This window comes from Phascolarctos cinereus, unplaced genomic scaffold (assembly GCF_003287225.1).
Source record: "Phascolarctos cinereus isolate Bilbo 61053 unplaced genomic scaffold, phaCin_HiC Scaffold_5;HRSCAF=322, whole genome shotgun sequence".
Taxonomy (NCBI): Eukaryota; Metazoa; Chordata; class Mammalia; order Diprotodontia; family Phascolarctidae; genus Phascolarctos; species Phascolarctos cinereus.
The window spans coordinates 46,293,022-46,315,721 of NW_027555958.1; the positions used below are offsets into that span (position 1 = coordinate 46,293,022).

Below are 22,700 nucleotides of genomic sequence, written 5' to 3' on the forward strand. Positions count from 1 at the left end.
CTGATCAGCCACTGGATTCCCCCTCAGTCTGTGGGCCGGAAGCATGGGAAGCCCACATATACATATTCTTAGATATCTGTAATCATACTCAAATATAGACAATATACATTCATATGCATCTATGTAAGATCATACTATACGTATTCATCCTCTGTTTCTCTGAGGGTGAATAACCTGTTCCTTCATAGGTCCAAGTCTTTCCATATTTTTCTAAGTCCACCAACTCATCATTTCCTACATCACTACGATATTCCATCCTTATACTGTCTAGTTATTTTAAATGGCCTAAAACAATATTGGTTAATATAGCTGACATATAGTGTAGTTTCCCTATTTTTCTCTCATGATTAAATCTATTTTAGCTTTAACTTTGTCTGAGATCACGATTACTACCCTTGCTGTTTTTTTCCCTAATAAATTCTACTGATTTTTATTTCATGTTTGTGTGTATCTCTTATTTCCTTTCCCTCCTGACTCCTCTACTTTACTTCTACCCACTACCTTGCCTTTCTATAATTTAACCTATCCCATCTCCAAGGATCCTTCCCTTATCTTTCCATTCCCATTAATCTAAACATTCTTCTATTACCTCCCCCCCATCCTCTTCCCTTGCTTTCCACTCTAAAAATCCCTCTTATCCTCTTCCCCTTCCCTTACCCTTAGCCTTTTATTTCTTTCAGAATTTAGAAGACTTTTATTCATACATATATGTGTGTATGTGTATGTATGTATTATATATATGTATTATTCCTTCTTACATGGGAATTCTATGATTCCCCATGGAAGTGGAATTCCAGAACTACCAGCCCTCTTCCCCCATATAATTCTGCTATGTCAGTTCTTCCTCCTGCACCTTGTTTATATAAAATAATTACTCTTTTTACCTGTTCCTAAATGGTCTTACTTTTTAAAAAAATCTTATCACACTCAGGTCTACCCCAATCTTTCTTACAAACTACCCGATTAATAATAATTGGGTACTAATAATACTAATATGGTAATACTAATATTAATACTAATAATACCAAAATAATACTAATAATACTAATACTAATAATACTAAAATACTACTACTGATAATAATCTTAGACATATGTTTTACATTTCTTCATATGAAAAGTAAACAGTCTGTCTTTATTGAGTCTCTTGTCTGATACGTACCTTATATTTCTCTTGGATCTTATATTCAAATCTTCCACTAAGTTCAGGGTGTTGTTGTTGTTGTTGTTTTTAACAATATCCTGAAAGTCTGACAATTCATTAAATGTCCATTTTTTTTTCATTCAGGATTTTGCTTAGCTTTGCTGGGTATGATATTTTTGGCTGCAACCCCTGTTCTTTTGCTCTTCGATATGTAGTGTTCTAAGACCTGCGGTCTTTTAGTGCTGCAGGTGCTAGGTCTTATGTGATTCTAATTCTGGCACTGCCGTATTTAAACTTTTTTTTTCTTGTTATTCATAAAACAATGTCCTTGAGCTGAGGGTTTTGGAATTTGACTGTGCTATTCCTATGGGTTTTTGTCATAAAATCTCTTGCAGGTGGTGATCAATGAATTTTTTTCTATTTCTACTTTCTCCTCTTGATCTAATACTTCAGAACAATTTTCTTTAATTATTTCTTGTATTATTGTATCAAGATTCTTTTTTTGATCATAGCTTTCAGGTAGTCTGATTATTCTTATGTTTTCTCTTCCTAATTTGTTCTCCAGATCAGTTATTTTTCTTAAAAGATGTTTCACATTCTCTTCTATGTTTTCATTCTTTATATTTCGTTTTGTTATTTCTTGGTCTCTTATAACTTTGTTGGCTTCCCCTTGCTCAGTTCTAACTTTCAAGGAGTCATTTTCTTCCTTAAGATTCTGGATCTCCTTGTCTAATTGGTTGACTTTCTTTTCATAATTTTCTTGGTTTTTTTTTATCTTATTTAAAATTATTTTTTACCTCAATTGCTCTCATTTGATTTTTCAAGTCTTTTTTAAGTTCTTCTATTAGTCATTTTTGGGCAGGTGACCATTTGACATTACTCTTTGGAGTAGGAGAGCTTTTCTTTTTTTACTTCAGTATCCTCGTATGAAGACGAATCCTAATCTTTTTCATTCCCATAGTAACTTTATATAGTTGGATGCTTTCTCCTTTGCCGGCTTTTTTTTTTTTTTAATTTGTAGCCACTTATTTTTTTATTTTTTGCAATCCTCTCTAGTCCCGGATTGGGGGGGATGGTGCCTCTGGCCTCAGGTCTTCCTTCAATTCTCTCATCTAGCTTGGAACCAAAATCAAGAACTCTGCCCTCCTGTAAGTACCCCCAGCCAGTGGTGTCCCCTGCTTCTGCAACTCAACGAGTGAGTGCTGGTTCCTTCTTGCCCAGGGCGTTGTCTCAGCAGCTCAGCTGGGTCTAGCTTTCCTTATCAGCAGGGGTTCCCTCAATCTCCTCTGGCTCAGACTCCCAACTCTCACCATCATCCAGGAAGTGAAAGTTCCTATAGCTGGAGCCAAGGCTTACCTCCCAATCCAGATAGCCCCAGGATTTGCTACTTGTTTCAGTGGGACTAGCCTGGAGGTATTTACTCTTCCCCAGGACCAAACCTCAGTTCCTGGGATTTTTCTTCTGTTCTTCTAGGATTGTCCCAGGAGGACCATTGTTTTGCCCCAACTCTTGTTTATTTTATTTTATTTTTTTATTTTAACTCTTGTTTACTTTTACAACTCTACGTTTGCCCTGAGGCGCTATTTTATATTGTTCGTTGGGGAGATCTAGGGAGCTTGGAATTTTCTAACCTAATCTTCCATCTTCCCAAAACCCTCTCCTCAATGTGTAGTATTTATTCCATAGCTTTTCTTGAAATGGAAATTTATTGTTTTACATTGTATCCTATGTTCTGCTGTGTACATGACAACATTTTTGTTTTCTCATTTTGTATTTAAGTTTAAAATTTTTAAGAATTACAAAAAATTTTAAAAAGCAACGATATCCCTTTTGTTGTGGATGTATCACTGAATTTGTCTTTTTATACACAGACCCTGGGAACCATGACCCCATGATAACAAATGCTGTACCATCTTAGGGTATTTCCCCCCACGTTAAAATCCTGTTTCCTTTTAAAGTCGTTCAGAACCTAGCCCCCCTGTCTCTGCAGTCTTCTTACTCCTCCGTCCCCTCTACACACTCCAGGATCCTGTCACACTGGCCTCCATGCTGTTCCTCCCATAGGATCTTCCACCTGCCTTTTCATATGTCTACTCCCCCATGCCTTCATGTCCATCCCGGCTTCCTTTAAGACTCGCCTCAAATCCCACCTTCTGCAACAGGCAGAGGGGTATTAGATTCTTGGGCAGAAATGGATACTTAGAGATTAAGATATCTGATAGAGCCTTTTAAACAAAGTTATAGGTTCAGTCACCTTGATGGATGGAAGGAAGGAAGGAAGGAAGGAGGGAGGGAAGGAAGGAAGGAAGGAAGGACGGACCTTGCTGATGGGGAGAAGAGGCTTTCTCTCCCTTGCCCCTGTCACGGTAGAGCTTGCAAACTGATTATTGCAATGCACTAGCCTTTTAGGGAACTGGAGAGATCTGAGATGTCATCTAGAAACATCTCTGGAAATGACTTCTAGTGCGAATCAAAGACAATGTTAGGGAACATAAACATAGGCAGTGACCAGGTTCTGGAACAGGTCTTGTTTGCAAGGCTTGATAATTAAAAAATAAAATCCCTTCATTGTTCATTTCTTCCTTCCTCCCTTCCTCCCTTATTTCCCTTTTTCTTTATTTTTTTTTCTTGGTTCCAACCCTGCATTTCCTTTCAGTTCTTGGCCTAGACTCACCTTCCTCCCCCGTGGCCCCTCCCTCCCCCGTGGCCCCTCCCCCTTGCCACTCTCTTCACCCCCCCCCACCCCACCCCACCCCGCCCCGCGCAGGTGCCCCAGGCACCAGGGAAGGGCCTGACCAAGGGGAGGCTCATCTCACTCTGCACGAGGACGATGTGAGGGAGGTCACGCGGGTGTCCTGGAGCACGAGGCCAGCACCTGGGACTGCCTGGGGGCCTCCCATACTGACCATCCACGTGCTTTCCCAGCCCAGGGAGCACGTGCTGCGGGAGAGGACGGAGCCAAGGCCCAGGCTTCGGTTCTGCCCACCTCGACGATCCGGGAGCACCGCCCAGACCAGAGGGCTGAAGGTCCGAGTGGACCACGTGGCTTGTTACAAGCCCGTCCCCCGAGGGCCTGGGGTTCGAGCCCTGATGCCCGCGGCTGGGGGCCAGAAGGCCAGGCCCGAACTCCTGGGACACGTGGGCGGGTGACAGGCCCGGGAGAAGACAAGGGAGGCGGGGAGGAGAGCAGAGGAAGCAGGATGACCCGGATGGAGCAGCAGCGGTGCCCCTGACCGCCCCCCCCTTCTCCCTGGGGCTCAGCAAGATGCCCCCCGAACCAGTAAATGAAGATTTTTTAAAAATCTTAACTCTCAACTGAGATACAGTTGAGAAACTCTGTAAAGTTTCTCTGCTATTTTTAAAAAAAGTTATTTGTTAGTATATAAATGTAGAGAGAAGAGAGGAGGAAGTAGTTGATTCTGATAACTTCATTTCCTTTTGGAAATTCAATGTTATCTTTAATTTTGGTCATTTGATAAAAATCCGCTTGGTAGGTTTATTGATTTTATCGGTTTTCTAAAAGAATCAACCCTCAGCTTTGTTTCATCATTTCCGTGGTATTTTTTCCCATTTATCCCTTTTTTCTCTATGACTTCTTTTGTGTTTAGTTTGGGTTTCTTGATGCTTTATTTTTTAAAATATAATTACATGCTCTGTTTATTAATCCTCTCTTTATAAAGTTTGTTGATGTGTTTTAGCCATTGCTTTATGTGTATCCTAAAACTTATGGTATGTTGTATCATTATTATTGTTCTCTTTAACAAAATTGTTAGTTGTTTCTGTGATTTGTGCTTTGATCCATTCATCGAGGATATCATTATTAGTCTCAGTGTTTGACTTTTGTCCCCTGCATTAAGTATCGATTTTAATTGCATTATGGTCCAAAAACGATGTGCTTTATATTTCTGCTTTTTTACATGTATTTTTAATTTTTCTGTGTCCATTGTCTACTTTGTAAAGGTACTACAAAATGCTGAGAATATCTATTTACTTTAGTCTTCCATTCAAAAGATGGCATTCATCTTCTTTTTAAAAATTTAATTTATTTTTTGTTACATGTTGAATTCTGAGCTGTCTTCCACTGTCTTTGAACCCTGCACTACATAAGGCCAATATTTGACATAAATATATATGTGAAACTATGCAATATATACCTTTTTTTTTCTGGGAGTGGATAGCATCTTCCTTCATAGGTCCTTTGTAGTTGATTTTAATATTTATTTGACTCAAAATAGTTTAGTCATTCACAGTTACTCTTGGAACAGTATTGCTGTTACAACATTCTCTTGGTTCTGCTTCTTTCACCCTTCATTGTTTCATGCAAGTCATTCCACATTTTTCCAAAATCAATCTGTTTATCATTTCTTACAGCACAGTAATATTTCATTATGGTTATATACCATGGCTTATTCAGCCATTCCCAGATTGATGGGTCTCTCTTCAGCTTCCAGCTCTTTGCCACCACAAAGGGAGCTGAAATATATTTTAGAACATATAGGTCCTTTTCATTTCCCCCCCAGTCACCTTGGGAAACAGACCTAATAGTGGTATTGTTGGGTCAAAGGTAGGCACGGTTTTATAACTCTTTGGGCATAATTCCAGAGCCATACACCAGCAGTGTATTAGTATTGCCATTTTTCCAGATCTCCTCCCACACTTGTCATTTTTCCCTTCATTCATTTTAGCCAATCTGATAGGTTTGAGATGGTATCTCAAAGTTGTTTTAATTTGCATTTCTTTAATCAATAATGATTTAGAGCATATTTTTCATATGACTACATATAGTTTTGATTTCTTCTTCAAAAACTGCCTATTTGTATCCTTTGACTATTGACCAGTTGCGGAATGACTCATCTTCTTATAAATTTGACAGATTTCTCCCTTTACTGGAGATATGAGGCCTTTATCTGAGAAACTGTCAATTAAATTTTTTCCCCAATTTTCTGCTTTCCTTCTGATTTTGGTTACCTTTGTAATTTAATGGGATCAAAATAACCCATTTTATAATAATCACAAAGCTTTCTATCTCTTGTTATTAATAAATTCTCCTATCCATAAATCAGATAGGTGATATGTTCCATGGGTTGGTGGATAGAGCACTGGGCTTGGAATCAGGAAGACTCACCTTTATGAGTTCAAATCCATTTTCAGACATTCACTAGCTGTGTGACTCTGGGCAAGTCATTTAACCTTGTTTGCTTCAGTTTTCTCATCTATAAAAATGAGCTGGAGACGGAAATGGAAAACCACTCCAGTATCTTTGCAAGAGAACCCCAAAATATGGTCATGACGAGTCAGACACTACTAAAATGACTGAACAACAAGAAATATGTTCCATATTCTTCTAATTTACGTATTATATCTCTCTTTATGTCTAAGCCACATGTCCATTTTGACCTTATTTTGGTTAATGTTGTAAGATACTGGTCTATACCTTGTTTCTTCCAGACTGCTTTCAAGTTTTCCAAACAAATTTTACCAAATAGTAAATTCTTATCCCCAAAGCTTAAATCTTTACATTTAACAAACATAAGTTTGCTATAATCAGCATTAGTCTTTCAAATCTAATTTGCCCCATGGTTATATCAGTTTTATGGTTTCCTTTTAATTTCTCTTTTTGTTAGGTTTCTCTTGCTGTGTGAGACATATTAGTCTCCTGCAATTGTTAGATTACTTTTTTTTTCTATTCTGTTCACCATTATGAATTTAGCTGTTAACTACCATTTTGTGCAGATACACTCAGTTGTGACCGTGGTTTTATCTGGTGCATATTAAATTTTGTTCCAGTCTTCCATTTTCATTCTGTGTATAGCTTTATTTTTCAGATTTATGTGCAACAAATTGCTGGCCCTTATTTTCTTATTTATTCTCCTGTTCTCTTTCTTTTTATTGGATTTTAAAATCCAGGTACATTTGTGGTTATATTTATTGAATTTTCATCTCCTCCTATTTATTTCTTTTGACTTGATTTTTATATCCTTCTTTCAAGTTAATATTTATTTTATCCTTCAGATTAATTTTGCTTATAGCAATTTGATACTTGTCTGTTTCCATAAGCTTTCCCTCTCACTTCCGATTACTACCTCCTCAAAGTTCCTTGAATTAACTTAAATTGTTGATTTCCTTTTCTATGTGTGTATCTCCCCAGATCTTTGATCTTGCCTGATACTCAACCAGATGAATGTGTTATTTGAAATCTTGCCTTCCCACTTCAGCCCCACAGCCAACATTTTAGCTTAAGTAATATTCTTAATGGTGCTTTGTTCCAAGAGGTTTTCATTTATTTTGTCTTCTTCAATATTACTATCCTTTTCTGAATTGTATTGTGTCATAGATGGGATCTGGATATACTTGTATAATATATATGTTATATATAATGTTTATATAAATACACTGTGTGGAGAGAGAAAGACAGAGAGCACATAAGAATGCAAGGGCAAGGCTTAAGTGACATAATTGATATTAAAACACTTTGCAAATTTTAAGGTGCTCAATCTGCGTGTGTGTGCATGTATACCAGTAAACATCATCACTATTATTGTTATAAGCCTAAAGCTTCCAGGGCTAAATCTGGTGATGATTTCATTCCCTCAGCCTTCTATTGCACTCACCCTGAGCTCAAGTAATATGCAAAGCAGTGTGCCAGTAAATATTAACTGGATTCTGCAGGGGGGAAAATGTATGTACACACACTTTAGAGTTTAATCTTACTTGTTTTAACTTTTGACAGCAATGGAAATGAATAAAGCAGCTTGACATTACTTGTGATTCAAACAATGTTAGTTGTCACCAAATTGACTTTACTGTGGTATAATTTCACAAATAAGTGCTGTTTCTCCTTGTAGTTTTATGTTGAATTCATTGTTGTTCAGTCGTTTCAGTTGTGACTGACTCTTCATGACCCAATTTAGGGTTGTCTTGGCAAAGTTACTGGAGTAGTTTGTCATTTCCTTCTCTAGCTCATTTTACAGATGAGAAAACTGAGGCAAACAGGTTTTCAGTGACTTGCCCAGGTTCACACAGCTAGTGAGTGTCTGAGGCCAGATTTGAACTCAGGGAGATGAGTCTTCCTGACTCCAGGCCCTCCATGTAACACCTAGGAGCCCATGAATTCATTAAGAAACATCGAGTCTGCAGCAAAAGCTAATTTTCAGAACTATTCAGTGTTTGATAATAGCAGTTGAGGATGATTCTTCTCATTTAGAAAGATTTCATTCTCAGCCCTAAGCTAAAAAACTCACAATAAAACCTTTTTCTGTCTCTTCGAGTTTGACACGAGTGTGTGCTAGTCATCTAGCTATGCAGCTGTCTACTCCAGGCCATCTAATTATCTGCCTGCCACATGCGTAACTACTCATTTCCCACCCCAGTCCCTTTCCCTGGCTACCACTTGCCTATGTTGTCTTCCCATGCAAGAACGTAAGCTCCTTGAGGGCAGGAACTGTGTGTCTTTTTATATCTGTCCCCAGGATGAAGCAAAATGTGTGACACACGGTAAATCCCTGCTACATGCCTTTTCATTCATCCGTTCCTTCCTTCCCTCTTTCCTACCTTTTCTACCTTATTGAACTTACCCAACCATGATTACCCAGGGCCTGTTCCTAGCTTCTCCTGTTTAGACCCACTATCTAGCTGCCGTTTTTGACCCATTACTGGCGCCATAAGTCAGCATCTGGCTCGTGGAGAGTCCTTAGTTCTATAGATGATGTGGTGGCTGCCAAGTGGTAGGAAGGCAATTGTACAACGAATTTCATTGCACATATTTAAGGATAAAAATCATCTGAGAGTGTCATGTAAGAAGTCAAAAGCTTGCAAGCATATTAACAACTTATGTTAATTTCACCGACAAAATAGAAGTACAGAAATAGTACTCATTAGAAGGCCTGATATAGTAGAACTATAACACTATGAAATGTATAATGTTTTAGACATATAGTTCTTCAAAATGCAAATATCACAGGACAGGGGCATCTACAAGCCCCTGGTTGCTAAGGACACCCTCAACCTCAGTACTTTAAAAAATTAATTTAACGTTTGTTATTGTGTATTATAATTATTAAGCCATTCCATTTTTCAAACATTCTAATTATTAAGAAGATCCCCCCTTTCCCCCCAACACATCAAGATTAAAGTTGCTTCTTCATTAATGAATTACTGTGTACCAGGCACTATGCTAAGGACTGGAGAAAGGCAAACACCAAAACAAATTCTACTCCTTGGTCTCAAGAAGCTTCTAATTGAAACTCACAGTCACGGACTATTGAGTTAGCTTCTAGGTTTGTATCCCTTCCATTCTTTTCTGTTATTCCCACAATAGGAATCATTTAATATGAAGAGTTATGTTGATCTAGATGAGGTATTTTTAATCTTTTTGCTTGGCATGGACCCTTCTGGCAGTCTGATGAAGCCTATGGACCCCCTTCTTAGTCAGTCAATACATATTTTGTTAAGCACTTAGAATATGTCCTCTGCTAGGTGCTGAGAATATAAAGAAAGTTTTACAAAGGCTACAAAGAAAGACAGTGCCTGCTCTCAAGGACCTTATGGTCTAATGAGGGACACACCTGAAAAGGAGTAAGATTGGGAAAGGGTGCTTGCAAAAGGTTGGATTTTAGGTGGCCCATGAAGGGATCCCAGGAAGCTAGGAAGTGGAAGTGAGGTGGGAAAGTATCCCAGGCATGGGGGACCTATGGCCAGTGAAAATGCCAGGAGTCAGGAGATAGAGTGTCTTTCTCAAGGAACACTAAGAAAACCAGTGTCACTGGATCACAGAATAAATGATGGAATATAAGAAGGGCTTTGAATAACAGAACATTTTATATTTGACCCTTGAGATGATAGGGAGCCTCTGCAGCTTGTTGAGTAGGGGGTGAGATGGTCAGACCTGTGCTTAAGGAAGATCACCTTGACATCCATCTGAGTGAAGAAGGCCTGGAGTAGAGAGAGAACAATCCTCAGACTATGGAGTAGCCCAGATATAAGATGGCGTGGGTCTGGTATCAATATGGTGGCAGTAATATGGTCAGAGGAGAGAAGGAACATATACAAAAGACGCTATGATGGGAACATTTACAGATTTTTCAATAGATTAGATGTAGGAGCAAAAGTTAGGAGTCATGAATAACACCTAGATTGTGATCCTAGGGACTAGGAGGATGGGGGTTACCCTCAATAGTAAAGAGAAGTTAGGGAGAAGGGAGGATTTAGGGGGAAAGCTGAGTTCAGCTTTGGACGTGTTGAGTTTAAGATGTCTATGGGACATCCACTTCAAAATGTCCAAGAAGTACTTGGCGATATGACCCTGGAGGTCAGCAGAGAGGGTTAGTTCCAGATAAACAGATTTGAGCATCATCAGGAGAGAGATGATCATTGAATCCATGGAAGCTGATGAAATCACCAAGTGAAACAGGAAAGAGAAGACAGTCCTGAATAGAACCCTGTGGGGCACTCGAGGTTAGTGGGCATGCCCTAAATAATGATCTAGCAAAGGAGATGGAGAAGGAATGATCACTAGAAGAGGCCAGTGTCAGGAAAACCTAGAAAGAAGAAAGTATTGAGGAGAAAAGAGTGATTAACAGTGACAAAGGTAGCAGATGAGGACTGAGAAAAGGCCATTAGATTCAGCAATTAAGGGATCATGGAAAGCTTTGGAGAAAGCAGTTTCAGTTGAATGCTGAGGTCAGAAGGCAGATTCTAGAGAATTTAGAGATTGAAAGGAAAAGAAGTGGAGGCACTGATTTTAGATGGCCTTCTCAAGCAGTTTAGCCACAAAGGTGGAGAGATATGAGCTGATAGCCATGGGGTAATAGAGGATTTTGTTTTGTTTTGTTTTATTTTTGCAGGTAGAGAGAAATGGGGTATATTTGTAGGCAGTAAGGAAGCAACCAGTACATAAGTTAAGACTGAATATAAAAATGCATACTGGAGAGAATAAAAAGGAAAATGTGATGGTAGAGAATAGAGTCTTTAAATGCATGAAAGAGAATGGATTCCAATGGAAATCAATTATATTGAGAATACAGGTAATAAATATTTCTTAAGCCAAGGCAATGCACCCCAGGTTACTGATTTGAACACTGGAATCAGTGGATAAAATTTATCCTACTCATAGTTTCCTCAAGGCAACTTTGACTTCCTTGTTTCTCAGGCTGTAGATGATGGGATTTAACATGGGGGTAACAATACAGAAGAGGACAGAGATCAGGATGTCCACATCCAGGGAGTACCCTGAGCTGGGCTGATCATAGTTGAAGTTTCCAGTTCCATAATAGATAACCACCACAGTGAGGTGAGAGGCACAGGTGGAGAAGGCTTTTTGTCGCCCTTGAGCAGACTGGATTTTCAAGATGGCAGAGATAATGAGCATATAGGACACAGCAGTGAAGAGGCAGGGGCTCAGACCAATGGTGGCATACATAGAGTGCGACCTCATTAGCTGAAGTATCTGAGCAGGAGAGTTTCAGGAGTAAAGGAATATCACAGAGAAAATGTCTGATCTGGTTAGGACCACACAAAGTAAGAGTTACCATGAGCCCTATGTGTGTCAGAGAATTCACTACCCCACACAACCAGGACCCAGCTGCTAAGTAGGCACAGACCCTCTTGCTCATGAGAACTGGGTAATGTAATGGATGGCAAATAGCTATAAATCTGTCATAAGCCATCGCAGCCAACAGGACACACTCAGAACCTGCAAAAGTAACAAGGAAGAAGATTTGGGACAGGCAACCTTCATAGGTAATGGTCTTCTTCTCTCGGAAGAAGTTCACCAGCATGATGGGGACAGTGGTGGAGGTGTAGCAGATGTCCAGGAAGGACAAGTTGCTGAGGAAATAATACATAGGAGTATGAAGAACAGGGTTGATTCTGATGGCTGTTAATATGAGAAGGTTCCCCAGAAGAGTTACCAGATATACAACCAAAAATATCAGGAAGAACAATCCCTGCAGTTCTGGGTGGTTGGAAAAGCCCAGGAAGAGGAATTCAGTGACAACTGTTTGGTTTTCCCTTTCTTTAATGTCCTTCATAGCTGGAATGAAAATAGAAGATGTCATTGTTTCAGGGAGAAAAAAGTTAGCACCTTCTTCTATCTCACCCCCCTCCCCACCTTTACTACACTATTGGCTGCAGGAATCAATGGGAGGTTCTTAACCCATAACAGAGAGAGCACAGGAAGGACAAACATGGACAAACATGTACTCATATGAAGACAGCCTCGTGAATTTGGAGTTCTCTCTGAGTAGATTGCTTCATTGATATTCACTGACCCCTCTGCACTGAGCTCAGTGATGGTTTTCCCTTTCTTTAATGTTCTTCATAGCTTCAATGAAAATAAAAATATCATGGTTTGAGGGAGGAGAGGGTTAACCCCTTCCTCTCACTGGATCATTCATTCACATCATTTGAGATGAACTCAAACTTTAGACAGATCTATCAGAATTGTTAGAGGGGGCTGACCTTTGTCCATCGTTCAGAGTGGATCATCGGCTGCTAGAAACAAATTTGTTTTCATCCCAGCTGGATCTGAAATGAGAAGCAAAGATGAAGAAATGATGCTTTGGAGGGCAGATGAACTCACTGATGAGGCAGGACAGAAGCTGTGCTGTGATTATAAAGGTTGCTCTCAAGCTGTTTAAGCCTGTGACCTCGTTGTACTTCAAGAGAATATAAGATCATAGCAGTGGCCACACTGCATCCAACCAATGGTCCATTCAGCCCAAATCCTGTTGACAACAGACATCCTAAAGGGAAGTACCGGAGGAGAGCCTTTTGTCCACTGATTTCAATTTAAGAGTTGGTAATGAGGTATGGACCAGCTTCATCTGATTCTCCAGGAAAGGAAAGTAATACTCCTGATCACATTACATGTGGAGAATGGTTCAGGACATTTCCTTTTAAAAAAAAAAAGGCTCCTAGAACCTACATTTAGAATCTGAAGAGAGCTGGAGATCTACTAGTCTAATTCCTTCATTTTGTGGAAAAGGAAATTGGTACCCGGACAGGTTAAGTAATTTGCCCAAGGTTACACAGCTAGTAAGCTACAGATCTGAGCACCGATCCTGTGACCCCAAGATCAGAGCGAATTCTCCAGGCCTTGGCTTCAGAGCTATCACATGCTCTTAGTTCTCCTTCCTTTCTAACTGCTCCTTCTGTATCCTTTACAGACCTCTGAAGGAAAGTATCACTCAAAGGTTTAGCTTTGACCCACTTCTCTCCCTACTCTCTCTTCCTTGAAAATCTCATTCAATCTTTTGACTTCAACTCTGTTTTTGCAAGTGACTCTAAACTTATATCTGGAGTCCTGAATCACAGTGGTAAATCTCTCCAAAGAAGTGAAAGAGGAAACAATAGATGAGGAACCCAAATGTACTGGGGGTGGGGGGGTAAGACAATCTGGAAGAGAAGCAAAACCCTACAACACTGAGAGATCTGTGTACACCATATATGAATTTCATATAAGTAAAGCACGTTGATCTTAAAGATAAGATTTAAAGAGACAACTGAAGGATCATAGGCCACCCCGAAAAACACGACAAGTCAAAAAACCTGTGCCAGTACCATCTCAAAGAATTCAGAGTCAGACTACCTCTAATCCAAGTACAGGCATTTATTGAGGATTGATAACCCTCAGAAGCAGACTAGGTTCCAAGAGGAATCAGCAAGTTTAGTAAGACAACACAGGCAAATTTATCGTGTATTGATGACAATTACACAACAGAAATTATGAAAAAGGCAGAAAGGGTTTGTTAAGGGATTAGATTTTAGGGGAGGGGTCCCTTCTATGGTTTGGTGATCAAACATCCTGATCCTGGTACTTTCTGATTGGCTAGCTATTGTGGTCCTGTCTGGTCAAGATGGATAGTTAGGTATTGTGGTCCTGTCTTGGGCTAAAATGAATGATGTTGACTGTGGTTGAGTAAAAGGATGTACTTGTTCAAACGTGTGAATTGGATCTGGGTCAGCGGCTAGCTAGGGGCAGTGGCTGTATTGAATCTGGGGGCTTGTGGTGTGGTTAAAGCCAGATTGTGTCTTCAAATCAAGACATTCCTGTTGTTCAGTGGGGCCCACAAGGAAGTTAGAATATTGGGGCCAGGGGCAGCTTTATTAGGATTCCATCAACCATTATGCAACAAATAGTACCCTCGGAACTTTTGAATACAGAAAACAAAGCAACAATTGAAGGAATCCATAGATCACCTCCAGAAAACAGCAACAACAACATTAACCCCAGGCTTCAAACTCCAAGATACATGATGAGTAAAATTCACAATTCCAATGACAACAAATGCTTCAAGCCACCAAGAAAAATGCCTACCACTGTAAAGGAAAGGAAATTCAGGTAGCCCTTAGGGTGTGCCCTCACTCTGCTTCTCATCCTACATACACTGTCACTGATTTTTGCATACTCTTCACTCCCTGTCTCTTTTTAGGGGACACAGACCTCCATTCGTTCCCATGTTCCACACTGAAGGATTTTTGAGAGGCAGTATTTATGTTGCTTGATCCTTTCCCTCGATTCTGTTGAGCTGCAAGCATCAAGGCTTCTGCTGACCCAAACTCTGGGCCCTCTGATTATGGATTACCTATGGGGCAATATCACATAATTAACACAATTAAACAAATTGTTTAGGGGAAGGAGAAGAAAGAGAGAGAGCCAGGTTTGAGGTCACATCAGAGAGGGAAGGAGAGGCACACAATGAAATTTGGCCACAGATCCCAATACCCCTGGAGTCTTGAGCCAAAGAGGTTGAAGGAAAAGGGTTTAGAGTAAAAGAAATGGAGAAGTAAGAGAAGAGGGTGAATCGAAGGGGCAAAGGAGGCAGTCAGTAATCCCAAAAGATCTGTGCAAGAAACCAGTGATATTGGAATATAATACTTTACATCCAGTAGCTTCTAGAGAATGAGTCTTCAGCAGTTAAGATCAAGCTCATCATACAGAGAATAAAACAAGAGCCCATGAGTGCAAGTCATAGGGAAGCATACTTCAGTTCATTATAGGGAAGACTTCCCTGACAACTAGAGTTTCCCAAGAATGGTTGGTAAGAGGTTATTTCCTCTCTTGATGATAGTCAGAGTTAGAGAGCAAGAAACATGGCAAGAGCTGGAGCCAATGTGAGTCCTTGAATGAGAACCGAAGCCCTGGGTTCAAGTTCTGACCCTCCCACTGGATCAGATAAATGATACAACCTATGTGACCTTATCTGAACTTCAAAGGACATTCAGCTTCTCTGTCTCAGTTTCCTCATTTACAAAACTGGGGCAATGATGTTAGTAGCAGGTACCTCACAGGGCTGCTGTGAGGATCAAGACATATAAAGTGGTTGTAGACATATATTGTTGCTATATAAATGTCAGCTATTGTTATTATCACAGAAAAGACAAAATGAATGAAGAATGTCTGTTGTCCAAATTATGGCATGAATCTGAATGGACATCCTATAGAGAGAGTTTTTCAGTAGTACATAAATCTAGGACAGGCAATGCAGATGGACTATGGACTGTGTCAAGTTGAGAAGGAGGAGTAGAGTGGCTTCAGCTGCATTCAGGAAATTGAGAAGCACTTCTGATGACCTTAGGCCTCTCATGAGAGCAAACTCCTATCTTTTCAACACAAACATTACAGTGCGTTTCCAAAAAGCTCAAGATAGCATCTCCTGGAGGACAGTGGAGAAGTGCATGGTTATCAGGCTACAACATGTCACCACTGAGGAGCTCTGAAAGAGAATAGGTGTGAACAGCATCATCAAATAATTTTTGACGGAAAGAAAAGATGGTCTGGACATGTAGGAAGAGTGGGGAATGAGAGGTAGATAGTCAAAATGCTCCAAAGGGAACTGCACTAAAATGACAGGAGAAAAGGAGGACAGCTTCAAGCACATTGGGTGAACTGAGGCTTTCAGGATGACATAGTCAAGAACAGCACAAGATGAGAGAGCAAGAATGGGTGCCAATCTGTTTCCCTGGATGGCACTCCCAAATCTATGGGATCACAAAACCGTTAGAGTAGCATATTCTCCCTTTTCTTTTCCAGGGCATCTATAACTTCCAAAGTACTCTCTCAAATTTCTCAGTAACTCTATCAGGGCCTTCCTGTCCTTCCTCTCTCCTGTTATCAGTCTCAGGGACTTATTGATGACTTCACTAACAATACGACCTTCTCTTTAGCTTTAGACCTGTAGGGTCAACAAATCTGGAACTGTTCCTCATGAATATCTGGAATTTTGAAATTCTACCATGACCTCTTTCTCCTCCCTTTCCATCTCTCCTCTGACACTCATAGTGAATCTATCCTTTGCCCTTATCACAGTCTATAGTCCCTTGACATTCCTCTATTTTCCCAATCTAACTCATTCCCTGTGGTTTTGTTTTTACTATATATAGCCATGACTACATGGTCTGCCAGTTGAAGGTTTCACTAGTTACTAACCTCTACTCCCTTACATCCTTCAGCTACACTATTAATCACCTATAATTATTCATCCCTGTGTTACCCTCAACATCTGATTTCAATGTTTCTTCTCCAGGATGCCTGTGTCAGTGGTGAAAATCATGCAACCCTGACAATTTCAGCCATTGAAAGCTTGGGTTACAAGCCCTGATTTTTGACAGCACCTCTACTCTACCTCATTCACTTCACATGTTATTCCCCACAGCATCAACTCCAACTTCTTCCCTCCCTCTGACCCTCATTCCCACAAATGGTGATTTTGCCACTTGTAGGTTGTGTAATAGTGGGACTTCTTTTTGTGTATGGGCAGTACAAGATGGCCACTGAGGTCTCTTCTAATTCTCAATCCTGCAATTCTGTCTCCTTCACTAAGAAGATTGAGGACACCAGACATCAACTCACACTTCAGTCTACTATACTCTTCCTTTCCTGAACACTTCTCAGCATCCCCACTCATTTTCTTCTACTTCCCTCTTCTCTCAAAGTGAAAGACATCCCTTCCCCTAACAAAGTCTCCCGGGGCCTTTGAACCATTATCTACCCCTCTTTCAGGACCTTACTACAGTGACAATTCTCTTTTTTATGTACTATCAATCTTTCCTTCCCCCCTGTGTACAGACATGCTCAGGTCTTCCCAATTCTAAAACTTAAAATCAAACCAAAATTTACTCTGCTTAATCTCATCAAGCTGCCATCCTGAAACTTTTCTTATTGCCAAACTTCTTGTAAAAGTCTCCCCGAAAAGCCTCTACTTCTTCACAAACCCATCTTCTCCTCGGTCCCTAGTATTGGGCTTCCATCCTCATCTCTCTGTTGAGACCATCCCCTCAAGGATCATCAATGACTCTTGTTTTCAGATGATTTAGCCTTTTTTTTTCAGTCCTTATCCTCTTTGAATTCTTCACTGCTTTTAACTCATTCTTTGCTATTGGATACCACTGGATATACTTCTTTGGCTTTATTGCCAAGGCAGACAGATGTCACAGTGAATAGTGTTTCAGGCTTGGAGTCAGGGAGATCTGAGTTCAAATCCCGCCTCAGACACTTACTAGCTGTGTGACCCTGGGCAAATTGCTTACTCTTTGTTTGCCTCTGTTTCTTCATCTCTAAAATGGGGATAATAATAGCACTTACTTTGCAGGGTGGGTGTGAGGATGAAATGAGGTAATAAATGCATAGAAGGTGCTGTATAAATATTAGCTATTATTATTATTATCATCATGGCTATCACATTCTCTTAATTCTTCCTTACTCCTTCTCTATCCTTTGTTGACCTCTGAAGAAGGGTATTTCTGAAGGGTCTCTTCTTGGCCCACTTCTCTTCTCTCTACTCTCCTTCAAAAATATCATTCAATCTTATGGGTTCAACTATGTCTGTGTGAGCGACTCTGAAACCTTTACGTGCAACCTTGACCTCCCACCTAAGCTCTAGACATAATTCTAAAAGAAAGTTTCCTTTGATGATTCTAACCCATCTGACTACCATCTCATCTCTCTTCTCTCTTTCACTGCTACATTTCTTGGAAAAGTTGCTTATGCCCATGTCCACTTCTAGATTTTTCTAAGACATTACTAACTGGATTTCACATCCACTCTTCAAACCAAGCTGTTTCTGACTCTGTCTCTCTCTCTCTCTCTCTTTTCCCCCATTTTCTTTTACATTTCTGTTTGTGGCACCACTATTCACTTGTTAACAATAATAGCTACCCTTTATATAGCACTTACTGTATGGCAACCATCGGGCTAAGTACTTTAAATTATTATTTAATTTGATCCTCCCAAAAACACTGAGAGATCGGGGCCGCTCAGCTGGTAAATGTCTGAGCCAGATTTGAACTCAGGTTTTCCTGACTCCCAGCCTGGTACTCTTATCCAGTGAACCAACTGGCTTTTTCTACAAGTACCTGCTAAACCCTTGAGGAGGCAATAATATGCAGAAGGGCTTTTCAGCTCTCTGTAGCTACTGATTATCCCCCTGCTCATAAAGGAATGGCCAGGTTCATCCTAGGGTATAGGATCTGATTTAGAAGTGGAAGGGACCTTGGAAGTCATCTTACTCAGCCCCCTCCTTTTCCAAATGAGGAAACTGAGGCTGAGATCGAGTGCTTTGCCCAAGATCACACAGGTAGGAATTGGCCAGGCTCGGACTCAAACTCAGGTAGTGTGACTTCAGATCAGAGGAACATGCTCTGGATCAGATGTTTTAGGCTGGCATGGGAGGAGCACCTGACCTTGAGACAGAAGACTTGGATTCTAGTCTTCCACTTAAAGAGTGGGTAGCCTTGTACAAATCATCTTTAACCCTTTGGTTCTGAGTTTCCTCATTCATAAAATCTGGTGTAAATTGGACTAGAGGATCTCTCAAGTTCTTTCCAATTAGAATATTTCTTTGGTTCCTTGGGGCGCATGTTGTTAACAGTACATTCTCTTTTCTAAAATATTCCCGTACCTCACATTGTCCTGTAGAAACAGTAAATTGCCTCCAGGCTAAGAGGGGTGTCCTGCTGAGGCCTGGGCAGTTGGGGCTGGCCTGCAGGCTTGGGGAGAGAAGTAAACCAGGACAGGCCTACACACAAAGAGCATGTTCACCAGAGGCTGGAGCTTCTGGTTTAATGGAATTACTGGCTCAAGGGGTAGTTTAGCTTTATTTGTATTTAATCTTCTATTCTCTCCCAGCTTTGCTGGGAAACAAATCCTGTCCGTTCCCCTCTGAAACATCTCCCAAATCTGTCCTTCCATTCTCTTTGCTGTTCGCATGGCTCCCAAGGGCCCTCATCACCAAGTGCTTGCCTGCACTACTGTAGCAGCCCCAAAGCAGGTCTTCATCCTCTGTTCTCTGCTCCCTCTAAAGCAGTCTTCATGCTGGGACAGTCTTTCCTTTCTAATGTACCGATCTAGTGATACCTAATTCTGCTCTTCCATCCACAATGGTAATGGTATTTTGCTGAATTAACTGATTTTTTTTTCAATTAAATTGTCAACATTTTTTCCTTTACAGAAACCCTGCTGAAGATAAATCTGAACACACTTATTTCTCCTGGGTCTCACCTGTGGTAAGAATATTCTTTTGCCCATGGATTCCCTAGGATAAAGAGTCAAATTATTTTATGAAAGTCAGAAAAAAATTGGGATGTTTTATATCACTTAAACAAATATGACTTACCTCTTGCTTTGGAATTTTCTTCTTAAAAAAATAGGTGAAAGAAATGAGGTGTAAAGCACAAAGGAGAGGTTGTGCTTTCTTGAATGGGAAGAAAATGAATTTCATGAGGATAACACTGAAAAGTTCCTTCTTTAGCCTTGAGATCAGAGGTGGAATCACCTCTGGCAGTGAGCTGTTGCCTAGATTACTGCAATGAAAAGATTTGGGCTTTTCAGGTCCTCCTCTGCTGGCTGCTCTACCTTCTTGCCTAGCCACAGAGGTTACTCCTGTGTGAGATGAGGGACATCAGCTTGAAGAGTTCAAGTTATCAACCAGGTTATTTTCTATTAACCTGGTCAATCCCTAGAGGCCAGAGCAGGCTTTAGTCCCTGAGGTTATTTTCTTGAGTCTCTGGACTAGCTCCACTTTAGTGCCTCAAGCAATGGGGCTTTCCTTTCCCCGGGGTCAGAGGCTCATGGAAAGGGACCCTGAGAATCACCTCTTTGAAGCCTTTCTTCATTTATTTCCTTGTCAGCATTTCTGCTTTTCCTTTACTATATAATTCTGGAATATTGAACTTCAATTCACTATTATTATTAAGCTTTTATTGTCTATACCACACTACACTTTAATTTTGGTAATTTGACCTTTTTTTTTTTATATCAGCTTGGCTGAAGGTTTATTGATTTTATTGGTCTTCTCAAAGAATCAGCCCTCAGCTTTGTTTTACCATTTCTGTAGTATTTTATTTTTCATCGCATTTCTTTTTTCTGAGGGGTGTGTGTGTGTGTGTGTGTGGTTAGTTTGGTTTTGTTGATGCTCTAAGTGGTTTTTAAAAATTATATGTTCTGTTTATTATTCCTGTCTTTTTAAAGTTTGGTAATGTATTTTTAGCCATGGTTTTATGTGTACCCTAATATTTTAGGTATGTTTTATCATTATTATTCTTCTCTTTAACACAATTGTTAATTGTTTCTATGATTTGTGCTTGGATCCATTCATTCATGATATCATTACTAAGTCTCTGATTTTGGCTTTTGTTCCCTGTATTATTAATTAGTTTTTATTGCATTATGGTCTAAAAGGGTGTGCTTCCTCTTTTTGCTTTTTTATATTTATTTATAATGTTTCTGCACCTATTGTCTACTTTTGTAAATATACAAAGATAATGTGGATATAAACGGTACCTTAGGGGTTAAGAAGAATATTAAGGGTTGCTTTTCCAGTACTTTGTGAGGCCTCTCTTGAGTGGGGGCGCATTCTGTTGTTCATCCTTTAACTTAAGAGCATCCTGAAGTCCTTTTTCCGTTATCTTGAAATACCACAAAACTTCTTATCCTTGACCATAAAATTCCTTGTCTGCCTTATCCTATGTCCCCCCCATCCTATCCCTAATTTTTAACCTGTGTCCCCCTTCCCTTATGCTTAATCTTTAACAACCATAAAACCCTAAAAACCTTCCTTTCATTAATCTGTAGCCATCATAAGACTCTAAAAATCTATAGGCTGTATAGCTTTCTGTCTATATAAGCCCAGTCCCCCCCAAATATCAGCATTTTTTTACTCAACCCCATGGCTACAGTAAAAGGTTTGCATGTGCTTTTCACATAAATAAAAGCAGCTCTTGATGGCTAAGAGAACATTGTCTAAGTGAATTCTTTCACACTTGAACCACTCTCCCAAATCTGACCTCAACAGAGAAATGCTGAGGATATATATTTTATTTAGTGTTCCATTCGGAACGCGACATTTGTCTTTTTCTTTTTTTTAAATTATTCTTTTATTTTTGTTACAGTTTGAGTTCTGAGCTGTCACCTTCCCTCCCTTTGAATCCCACACCATATAAGGTCAACATTTGACACGTATATTTGTGAAACCATACAATACATACTTCTATATATCAGTTTTTCCTCTAGGGGTGGATAGCACCTTCCTTCCTAGGTTTATTGTAGTTGATTTTCATATTCATATTACTCAGAATAGTTTAGTCATTCACAGTTACAGTTACTCTTTGAACAATATTGCTGTTACGGTATACAACATTCTCTTGGTTCTGCTCATTTCACTCCCAATTATTTCATGCAAGTCTTTCCATGTTTTTCTAAAATTAACCTCCTTGTCATTTCTTACAGCACAGTAATATTCCATCGCAATCATATACCACAACTCATTCAGCCATTACACAATTGATGGGGATCCTCTCAATTTCTAGTTCCTTGCCACCACATAGCTGCTATAAATATTTTCAGAAAATATAGGTTCTTTTCCTTTTTTCGTGATCATCTTGGGAAACAAACCTAATAGTGGTATGCTGGGTCAAAGGGTATGCACAGTTTTATAGCTCTTTGGGCATAATTCCAGACTGCTCTTTAAAGTGTCTGGTTCAGTCCACAGTTCTATCAGCAGTGTATTAGTGTCCCAGTTTCTCCACATCCCCTCCAACATTTGCTCTTTCCCCCTTCTATCATTTTAGCCAATCTGATAGGGGTGAGATGGTACCTCAAAGTAGTTTTAATTTGCATTTCTCTAATCAATTATGGTTTAGAGCATTTTTTCATATGACTAAATATAGCTTTGATTTTTTTTTCCTCCAAAAACTACCTGTTTATATCCTTTGGCCTTTCACCAATTGGGGAATGACTCATTCTTATGAATTTTACAAAGTTCTCCTTATATTTGAGATATGAGGCCTATATCTGAGAAACTTTCCATAAAAATTTCCTCCAATTTTCTGTTTTCATTCTAATCTTGGGTACATTGGTTTTATTTCTACAAAACTTTTAAAATTTAATGTAATTAAATTTATCCATTTTGTATCTTACAGGGTTCTCTATCTCTTGTTTATTCATAAATTCTTCTCTTATCCATAAATATGAAAGGTAATATGTTCCATGTTGTTCTCATTTATTTATGATATATATCCCTCTATGTCTTGGTCACATATCTATTTTGACTTTATCAAGGTAA

The 22,700-nt window shown here is 39.7% G+C and overlaps 1 pseudogene; it reads right to left on the reverse strand.

Moving 5' to 3' along the window:
• Positions 1–11,248: 11,248 nt before the first annotated feature.
• On the reverse strand, positions 11,249–12,197 carry LOC110216915 (olfactory receptor 5V1-like; annotated as a pseudogene).
• Between the last annotated feature and the right edge of the window lie 10,503 nt (positions 12,198–22,700).